Source organism: Melanerpes formicivorus, unplaced genomic scaffold (genome assembly GCF_026170545.1).
Source record: "Melanerpes formicivorus ecotype bairdi unplaced genomic scaffold, bMelFor1.0.p_v2 SCAF_30, whole genome shotgun sequence".
Classification (NCBI taxonomy): domain Eukaryota; kingdom Metazoa; phylum Chordata; class Aves; order Piciformes; family Picidae; genus Melanerpes; species Melanerpes formicivorus.
The window spans coordinates 4,517,040-4,528,206 of record NW_027142382.1 but is presented as its reverse complement, the minus strand read 5'-3'; the positions used below and the strand labels follow the sequence as shown (position 1 = coordinate 4,528,206).

General features: G+C 41.1%; 1 long non-coding RNA gene across 1 annotated transcript; it reads right to left on the bottom strand.

Annotated features, from left to right (window-relative positions):
- Positions 1–151: 151 nt before the first annotated feature.
- Positions 152–8,369, bottom strand: LOC137449527 (uncharacterized). Its single transcript, XR_010989416.1, has 3 exons — positions 8,284–8,369; positions 4,580–4,632; positions 152–4,141 (listed from the first exon to the last, which is right to left on the bottom strand). It is a non-coding gene; the product is annotated as an uncharacterized lncRNA (long non-coding RNA).
- Positions 8,370–11,167: the final 2,798 nt, after the last annotated feature.

Here is an 11,167-nt window from a genome sequence, read left to right as displayed (position 1 = left end):
CTGCACCTGTAATGTGTTTAACTTTTCTTGCCTGCTGCAGTGTTCTCCCTCAAGCTCTTCACTGCTTATGATGCTTTGCACAGGCACAGTGGCACCTCAAACAATTGTCATTTATTTTTTGATGCTTCTTACCCTTAAAAATAAACTGCTGTGTTTATTGATGGTCATTTCTTTTTATTGTTAAATAGATTCCATTTTTATGACAGGTCAAATACCATTTTCCTTCTAACTACTATGGCTTTTATTTTTTTGGCAGAGCCAAACACATCAGTGGATTTTTTTGATATAGGCAATTCTCCACTAAGAAATTGACAGCTCCCATAAAAGTCAACCCAAAAACCCCAACCACCCCAAAACAGAAACACACACAAAAAACCACCACCTGCTCTTCCTCCCCCCCCCCCGCAGGAACAATACTTGTGGAAACAATACTAGTACAACTTACTTCTTTTGAGGCTAAGATAAGAGCAGAAGCTCAGATTGATTGAAACCTTAGGTTTGGAACATACTAAGAACCAATTCCCCCGCAGCTTTCCAGGACCTTTGATGGTATTTTTATGATTTTAGATTCTACTTCATGTACAGTTTGCAGAAGCGTGAGAGGAGAGGACTTGGAGTTGTATGGAAAAAACAACCAACCGACCATAACTTCATGTTTATTCTCTTATTTTCACATTTGACCTCCTTTCTGGTTTAAAAGTGGGGTTTGACGTTGTTTGACATAAAGGCAGTTGATTGTAGCCTGTTAATCAAAGGTCACTCTAGGCTGAAGTAGGCAGCTATTTATGGCACCAAATAAAAGAAGATACTGGGATGGCAACAGCACTTTGTGGTTACTGAACAAGCAAGCTGCACACCATACTTCTGACTGGGGAGTTCTTCCTGTTCCCCCAAACAAAATTCTATACGTGCGCCTGTTTGCTTGGGCTTCAAGAGTTCTCTGGGGCCGTTGCTGTGGTTCACCTTGTACAAAGCTGCTTTGCCTTTGGAAAAGATTGACACTTCTCCTTCCTCCCCCAGTACTGCAAATAAATGTTACTGGTTTATCTTCATGCAGCAACTATAGAAATCAAAGAATATGAGTGAGATAAATTGCTGGTTAAAGAGTATCTGATACAAAGACAGAGATCAGCAGGCACTCAAAAAACTCCCTGCTAGTTCTAAAGTAAGCATACACAGACAACTACCAAAAATTGATTCCTCGGTAGTTCTGGTTAATTGCCCTCTGCACACAACCCTTGGTATGATTAGAAATGCTTTTGCAACATTTTTAATTGAGTGCAAAACTGAGGGGAAATGGAAGTGTTTCCCTATGGGCTTCCAGCTCATGCACTGCAGTCAGCCTATCAAACAAAAAGTGAAACTATTTGCAAAGCAGCTGGCTATGCTATTCATTGACTAACCCAAAATAAGTGAAAAGGGAATTGTGCTGAAGGAATAACTCAGAATATAGAAAATATGTTAAAACAAGGCATTTGTCAATAGAATAGAATAGAATAGAATAGACCAGACCAGACCAGACCAGACCTGGTTGGAAGAGACCTTCAAGATCATCGTGTCCAATCTATCATCTAACACCACCTAATCAACTAAACCATGGCGCCAAGCACCCTATCAAGTCTCCTCCTGAACACCTCCAGTGATGGTGACTCCACCACTTCCTTGGGCAGTCCATTCCAATGGGCAATCACTCTCTCTGTGTAAAACTTCCTCCTGACCTCCAGCCTAAACCTCCCCTGGCGCAGCCAGAGACTGTGTCCTCTTGTTCTGGTACTGGTAGCCTGGGAGAAGAGACCAACCTCTGCCTGTCTACAACCCCCCTTCAGGTAGTTGTAGACAGCATTAAGGTCACCCCTGAGTCTCCTCCAGGCTAAAACTCAGTTCTTAAACTCTTGATTAATAGACAAAAAGTAAACTTCTAACATTGCTGATACAGAGCAGTGCTATTGAACTTTGCAATTGGGTAGCATAAAAGAGCAGTCACAGAAGAGAGAGTTTAACCACGGACTTGCAAAAGATCATTTTTTCCCTTCTGGCTCAGCCTCTTAGACACTGCATTGCATGGTACCTACCAACTCTCAGTGAACAAAATACACAGCATAGCAGATAAGGAAAATTTCTGTGAGAAAACAAAACACTGCTTGAAAAGCAGACAAGCTACTGCCTGGACGTGAAGGTTTGTTTTAAGGGATCATGTCAGGGATCAGTCTTACAACATTTCCAGTATTTTTGGGCCTGATCCAGCGAATCACTTAAGCACATGAGTAGTGCTCTTGGTTTACATAATTTTTCATTGAGTTATTTAAGCCTATGTGTAAGAGCCAGTAAGTAGAAAAGTACTTCTCACTTGCCCAAGCCTTTGGTTTATGCAGTGTATGTTTTGGATAGTGTTTTGACAATAACAATGTCATTCTGTACTACACCGAATCATAGGACTGACATCCTTTTCAGAAAGAAACTATTTTTCACTATCATACTTTTCAGTGTAAAGTGTAATTCAATCCTAGTGGTCACAGAACATTATACAGATGATGAAATGGTATTTTAATTCATTAAATAATGACAGCTCCCAAATACAACATGCAAGTGCTAAACAGCGTCTGGTATTTTCCCACCCGTGCTCAGCACATGGGTTGTTGCCTACCATTGGTTGAATAAAGCATGACAAAAGTGAAAGAGGATTCCAGAGATGTGCAGAGATGTTCCCCACTGGAAATGGCTTTCATCAGGGTACTCCAGGGATGAGTTTTTACTTAGGGACTAGGAGTATCAGGGGCTCTTTAGGGTGCCTGGGCAGGCCTTGGGATCTTCCCTCTGCCCCAGCCAGGAGCAGTCATGGTCACTGGGGCAGCCCCCAGCTGAAGTAAGGCATCTTCTTACTTGGCTGGGCTGAAATAAGGTCCTTAGCAAGAGTGCAGAGAGGCCCAGGGGAGGCTGCCAAGGGGTCCTGTTAGTGCCCTCAGAACCCTGGTACTTCTATATTATCTAGCCAGCACAGCCAGTGATTAGTGTATCCAATGGGAACATGCCAAGCAGCTCTGTGTGACCTTTACCCTCTGTATCCCTTAAATTGAGAAGCAAAACCCAGGAAATTTATTCCAATAACAAATAATTAAGATGAGTTTAAAGAGTTTAGCATATATTTACTATATCTAGACACCATATATTTAGGCTTTACTATGTGGAATGAAGCCAGAATCCAAATGCAAAGGGCAAAAAAAGTAGCTCTTGTGTACGTATTCCAAAACTCAGATGTAATCTCTGTCTTCCATACTACCCTGAGTTTAATAAACTTGGGGCAGGGCAGGGGAGGTATCACCTTGAGGTATCAGTACTCACTATACATATAAATTAACATTCAAAATCAGGGAATAAAATTCCCATGAAAGTAATACATCAAGAAGTTGCAAAAACTGTTATGGAGTGATGCTGTATCTCTTTTCTATTACATGTAAAGGTCAGGTAGGGGCACTTCATTGCAGTTTTTCCTGTGATGGCTACTTTACCATTCCTCACATCAATATAAGACTCCTCTTCACAGTCATAACTTTCCATCTTACCACTTTTGATTTCTGGCTGTTTGGCTCCAGCGATGCTGGAGTGGGCATAATATCACTCTTGAAAGACTCAGAAGCAGTTGAACCCAATTTATGCTCCATACTTAAGAGGAACAAAAGAGTGCTTGCTTAGGTAGAAATCACAGAAATCTGATAAGAAAAAAGGTTTTGAAGGGACCTGTGCTCGCTTATGTTGAAGAAAGAATGGTGTCTGATTAGAAACAATTCTTGTGATAAAAATATGGTGTGTCATTTTGCTGTTATACATTTAGTTGTTCAAATAAGGGTTAAAGTGAACATAAACAGAAATGATTAGAGGATATCACAGAGACCAGTTGTGAAAAATTCTGTTTACAGGCCCCAAATTGTATCTCATCCATCTTTTGGAAAGGGAGCAATTCAGAGTATTCTCTTTTTCCTGTCTAGCTGGTTCCTTGCCGAACTGTCCTTGGATAAACCATGTGGTGTCCATGTGAAAAGCGTCCGTCACATAGCATTTGGAGAAAGTTCAAGAAATTGATTTGACAACCATATGGTCCTCTTCATCCACATGAACTTTGAAGAAGTCTGACTTCCTTCCAGGCCTAGGAGTAGGGTGAGGGAAGAAGGGAATAGCTCTTAAGACTTGTCAGTGTTATTCCTAAGTATGTCAAAAATATAGCAAGAAATTCTGTAGATTCATGGGCTACTGCCATCTCAGTTTGTCTGAGTGCACCACCACACACAGTGTCTGTCACTGCACCAGTAGAAATTTGGAGGAGACTGTTGCTCACAACGTTTTATCCCTTACAATATGATGTGATTGCCTTTTTCACTTACATAGGGTTTCTAAACACAGGAATTTCTATGTTCACAGTAGAACTGAAACAGATTGTTTTCCTGAGCATCTTATACCCTTCCAACCCTGTTCTCCCTCCAATCTCACACACAAAAATTCCTGCTTGATGTTAAATGTGCTGAACTAGACAGGGGATTAATTAGCTAATAGTAAGCAGGAGGTATAATAACTGAATTGCACTTGCCTTTCCAGTTGGGGACTTCTTTGACATTTCTTCCTCTTCTTGCAATGGTCCTCCTAAAATTAGTTGGAATTAATATTTCTCTGACAGCTCTTAGCCCTTCTTTAAAATTTAGTGAGACTGGCTGAAAGGCTCAAGGAGAATTGGTAGGCAGAGGAACAGCGATACCACAAGACCACGTGAAACTCTGAAAAGTTTCAAAGCAGGGTAGTCTGATAGGAGAAAGGTTACTACTACAGTTTTGGAATAGAAGAAACAAAGACAGAAGTGTGACCAGAAAGAAAAGAAACAAACAAAATATTTAAGAATAAACCACAAAATTTGAAACAAAAATGCTAACAGGATTTGAACCAAAGCAGAGATCCATTTCAGCTCTTGTATCAATAATTTCATCTGAGCTTTGTAAAACAGCTTGTCAGAAAAGCTTAAATCTAAAAATATGTGCAGGAAAGAAGTTTGTTATTTTGTAAAGCAATTTTTTGGAGCCTTTAGGTACAGGTTTGTCACTCCATTCTTTTTTTGCCAGAAGTTTTATTGCCAGTTACCTGCAAAAAGAATGCCCATAGTCAGAAACTTCTCTGAAAAGATAATAGTATCACAGTATCACTAAGGTTGGAAGAGACCTCAAAGATCATCGAGTCCAACCTGTCACCACAGACCTCATGATTAAACCATGGCACCAAGTGCCACGTGCCATCCCCTCTTGAACACCTCCAGGGACAGCGACTCCACCACCGTCCCTGGAGGTGTTCAAGAGGGGATTGGACGTGGCACTCTCTTTGCATAAAATATCATAGTAAGCATATGTCAGTGTACACTGCTGATTTATAAAGACTGAATTTTGGTAACTGCCATTGCATTGCTGTTACCTCACTGTGATGAGTCACCTCAGAGCATAATTCAGATTATGCCAAGAGGCCAATGGCATCCTGGCCTGCATTAGGAATAGTGTGGCCAGAAGGAGCAGGGAGGTCATTGTGCCCCTGTACTCTGCTTTGGTTAGGCCGCACCTTGAGTACTGTGTCCAGTTCTGGGCCCCTCAGTTTAGGAAGGACATTGAGACACTTGAAGGTGTCCAGAGAAGGGCAACAAGGCTGGGGAGAGGCCTTGAGCACAGCCCTGTGAGGAGAGGCTGAGGGAGCTGGGATTGTTTAGCCTGGAGAAGAGGAGGCTCAGGGGTGACCTCATTGCCCTCTACAACTACCTGAAAGGTGGTTGTAGCCAGGAAGGGGTTGGTCTCTTCTCCCAGGCAACCAGCACCAGAACAAGGGGACACAGTCTCAAGCTGCACCAGGGGAGGTTTAGACTCTAGGTGAGGAGGAAGTTCTTCACCGAGCGAGTCATTCGTCATTGGAATGTGCTGCCCAGGGAGGTGGTGGAGTCCCCATCCCTGGAGGCATTCAAGAGGAGATTGGACGTGGCACTTGGTGCCATGGTCTAGTCATGGGGTCTGTGTTGATAGGTTGGACTCGATGATCCTCGAGGTCCTTTCCAACCTAAGTTATACTGTGATACTGTGTGATACTATTAACTTTATGCCATGTTGTATTTTAAGTAGCCCTGTAATCTTTCTGAGAGGTTGCACACATTAGAAATATGCTTGATAAATATGAATTAACTCATACTAAGATTGTTGTAGCTGTAGTGTTATTTTAGCTGGGAGAGGTGAGTAGTAATAATAATGCTTGAGCCGTAGCACTCTTCCTAACCAGAATGGTATAAGGCAATAAGCAAGCCAGAACGTGTGAAGGGAGATCATATCTTTTATTAGGTCTGAAAACAGGCTTGTGTGCATCAAAGCTTGTGGGTTTTTATTAGACATATCAGTCAGTCTATTGAAACAATATATATGTAGATCCTTTATCATCCAGAGGCAATCTGCTTTTTCTCAGCACACTAACTCTTTTCTATTCTTTTTTTTTTTTTTTAATTCCATTATTTGGGGAAAGTAAATATCATTCAGTATTTAAATTTATGGAAATAGCATCAGGGCACAAAAGCTAAAGTTTGTGCTGTAAACAACAAAATTATTTCTGTGTTTTGCCTGTTTCAATAATAAGCAACTTTAAGAGTCCAATTGACTTCTCACTGCTGTCTTTTGCACAGCTCTCTGTTACAAATTGAGACCAAATGGACCAATAAATTGCATATATATTTTTTTAACCTTAACTACTAGAATCCTGTGGCAATGCCAGCGACGAGCAGTGTGAGCAATCTGGCAGTGCAGGCCTAGAGCCTGACATGGTGGTAGGCCATGCCCAGCATAAGTGCAGAGCCAGCTAGCAGTGTAGCAAAACAGTGCTGTGCCTGCAGCATGGAACTAAAACAGGACACTGGTAGCTATAAACAGAGAGTTATCTTGGGACAACAGGACATGCACCTGCATCAACAACCTCGCGTGTCATTAGTAGCTGGACCAATAATCTATAATAGTGCCATGTGTGGTCACTCATAGGGAACCAATGAAGCTATGCCAACGAGGCTCTCCGAGTTTAGATAAGTTGTAGAAGTTCCCTTGATACACACTTCTGCCTTTCCTTTCCCTTCTTCTTTGCTTTACTTTACTGTGCTATACTCACACTATAGGCCTACAGTACTGGAACAATAAAGGAACAATACTCGATCATATTGGTCAGCTGTATTGACTCCAATCTCCGTCGTCTATAGAATCCTGTAGCTGTTCTGCTTTTAAACTTATCCCCAGTTATTTCCTAGTTCAAATTGGAGTCAGATTTCAGATTGTAATGTCTTTTTAATTGCTTGCCTGCCCTTGTGTTTGTTTTTTTGCATGCACATGTTGACATATTTTTAAATCTTTAACAGAAAATCTTAACATTGATAGTTCATTACATTGCAACATTAACAATACAAAACAAAATGTGAATGGACAGAACAATGCATTTTAACTTCCCAGAGACTCCCTTATTTTCTGAAATTACCAAAAACTACTATATCATCCATTGTTTTGTTCTGGGCTGTTTGTTTTGTTTTGTTTTGTTTTGCTTTGCTTTGCTTTGCTTTGCTTTGCTTTGCTTTGCTTTGTTTTGTCTTCTCTGAAGAGGATTTTTAGTAAATTAATCAAAATGCCAGCAGTTCTTAAGGATTTTAATTTGTGACTATACATCATTACAAAAGACTACTTCCTTACTCTTAGGTGGAGAGTCCAACTACAGTCCATGGATTAATGCCATTAGTAGTATTCATTTCACTGAGCAATAGTAGACTTTGAAGTTTTCCTTGAATCCTAATTCAAGAAATGTTACAAGTATTAAAAACACATGGCTGAAAGCGTAGCCTCTATTTAGTGAGCTAAATCCATCATAAGTCTGTCTCTATTTCAAAGGAGAGTGAGGCTCCTAACATGTCAAACACATCAGGTTGTAACCACCTACAAATGGGTGACCTTGTCAGATGTGGCTGCCTGGTATCCCTAGGCAGTCATAAGGAAAAGCCTCACTCCACTGTCCCGTGGGGCTGCTTTCCTTTCTCCCATTGCTGCAGAGAAAGCTTGAATGGCTGAATAACTTTCAGCCTGCCAGTGTTAGGTGATACGAAATTTGGGTTCTCAACAAGTGAAGGTGTCTGACCAGAAGAGAGTTTTACAGCTGTAAGCAAGCTGATCAAGGAGCCCTGTGGTCAGGGATAGGAGGAACCCTGTAAACCATGTTTCCCATAGCACACAGACTGGAAGGGTATTACAAACTTACCAGTCCAGAGGGAGAGAAATGTGCTGTTCAGAGCATCTGAAGTACTCTGAGAGTAGATATAATGAGTAATTCATGTAGTGGGGTAGATGACAACCACTTATCTGTTTTACCAGACATAGATAAAGTGCCATGGCAGCTAATGGGAGAGAAAGATAGGGTGAGAAAAGAGATGTGATAAGGAGAGTCTGAGCAGAAACACTTCTTTCCAGAGAACAGTTTCTTTAATTTATCCTAAACAGTGAGATACACTCCACAAATATTACCTATGTAGTACTTGAGAACACTCATTCTAATAGCAAACAGCTCTTTGATTCAACTGCTTATGCCCTTTGGTTAGTCTTCATGGACATTTGTATGACTGGAGTTATAGTCAGCTGTTCCGGAAATGGTTGATATTCTAAGTGTCTCAACTACACATGAAGATATTCACTGACTTCATTCAAGCAGTATTCCTCATTTCCCTCCTTCAAAGGCTTCATTCGCTGTATCACAGAGTGGAAAGCACAAAGTGGCTATTGTTTCACATGTAGATTGAAAATTTGGGGTCCAAACTGTACTTGGGAGGCACAAAAATTGACTGTTAGAAGGACAGTTTTCAGGTTGCAAAGTGGACTCAGGTAATGTGGGGCTCATCAGGCTGCGCACGTTTTTCAGGTGTAACATCTTGGAGCTGACTTCAGGGTGCTGAATTTCGTTACTAATGGTGCTTTCAAGAATCACTACATGGCAGACTAGCCCAGTCTCATATATATGAAGAATTCATCATGATTATACTTGTGGCTGATACTTTTTTGTTCACTTACTTTTAATGCTAATCAAAGGTAATCCTTAAAAGACACAGAGACGCCCTCAATGGCAAAATTTAGTATCATGCATTTGAAGTCATAGTAATACTTCTTCCTGTCTGGGATAAGTACCTGATTAATTCAAAACCATCTGGAAAAGAGTTTTCTCAAAATCTGATTCTTAATTTTCTGGGAGGAATATTGTTCTCTAGCTCTATGATCTCCTAGTTAAAGACCAAAAAGATGGCTCAGAAATTGAGGATTACTATTGTAACAATACTGAATGTAACTTGGAGCGCATGTACAGACTTCAAATTGTCCTCATATTATACAGAGTAACAGAAACAGAGAAATGACAGGAAATGCATTGTTGGCTTTCTCATCTGTCATGTATTCATGAATAGCCATCTAAGTTTCTTATTGATAATATTCACTCTCATATTGGCTGGATACAAAAAAAATATAAAAGAAGAATAAGTTGCCTATTTTCTATAAATATTGCTTGGAAAGATGTTATTCTTGCTAAATCCCTCTATTTGTATTAAAGAAAAATGCAAGCTAAAAGTTTGGGCTTTTATAAAGGCTTAAGCTTAATAAATATTACAATTGCCTGTCTAACTGTAGTACACCAGCTTGCCATACACTCTACAGCTGTAGTACACCAGCACCTTTTCTGCTGTTCTGGCACATATCTTTTAAGGAAGTTTCTCCCACTAAAACCTACTGTAGAATAAAGGGACAAAAAAATTACTGCCAGGGGTTAGGGCTGGGCTGGCGACTAAATGAGTGACAATGCTCTCTACCAGGCCCTCTCCCTCCCCAAAGGGAAGAGAAAGGAAATCAATTATCACAGTATCACAGTATCACTAAGGTTGGAAGAGACCTCAAGGATCATCAAGTCCAACCTGTCACCACAGGCCTCATGACTAGACCATGGCACCAAGTGCCACGTCCAATCCCCTCTTGAACACCTCCAGGGATGGGGACTCCACCACCTCCCTGGGCAGCACATTCCAATGACGAATGACTCGCTCGGTGAAGAACTTTCCTCTCACCTCCAGCCTAAACTTCCCCTGGCACAGCTTGAGACTGTGTCCCCTTGTTCTGGTGCTGGTTGCCTGAGAGAAGAGACCAACCCCTTCCTGGCTACAACCACCTTTCAGGTAGTTGTAGAGGGCAATGAGGTCACCCCTGAGCCTCCTCTTCTCCAGGCTAAACAATCCCAGCTCCCTCAGCCTCTCCTCATAGGGCTTATGCTCAAGGCCTCTCCCCAGCCTCATTGCCCTTCTCTGGACACATTCAAGTATCTGGATGTCCTTCTTAAACTGAGGGGCCCAGAACTAGACACAGTACCCCTCAATTAGAAAAGAAAACTAAATCTACTTTAATTAAAATAATAACAATAAAATATACACAAATATATACAAAACCACTATGGAACCCATCCTCAGTCCTGATGGAAATTACTCACTGTCACCACTGATGCTGTGGCAGAAGTCCAGACTCAGGAGCTGGATTTTGGAACTGGATTGAGCTTGAGCAGAGAAAGGACAGAGTCCTCCACAGATGCCAGCCATTGAAGAAGAGAGCAAAGAAGAAACTGACCCTTGAATATGACATATATGAAAATGAGTACCTTGTTGGTCACTTTAGGGTCATCTGCCCTGTCCAGTCCTGTCTGCAGCTGTCGCCTTTTATTTTCTGCACCCCACAATGTGGTGCACAGGATTTAGCAGTGATCTTGCTCTGCATAACACTCCTTGGTACTAACTAGAAACACTGAGTGTTCACTACTAGAAGCAGACAGTGTCTTCAAAAACATGCAGATAACTTTAGAAAGTGCAGTTACTCAGAACAGATTGAGCTGAAAAGTAAAATCCCTGAACAGTAGAATCACTGAACGGAATTTTTTCCATTGTAACTCCAACTGGGACAGTAACTTACCACTGAGTGCATTACTCAGCTTCTATGAATGTGAGATTTTTACCCAACTGTCTTGTAAACTAAGGAAAAGTAGCACTATTTCTAAGTAAGCACTAGCCATTCACTTATGAGACTACTGTGCGTTAACAGGAAAACATTATTTAAAAGAAACAGAA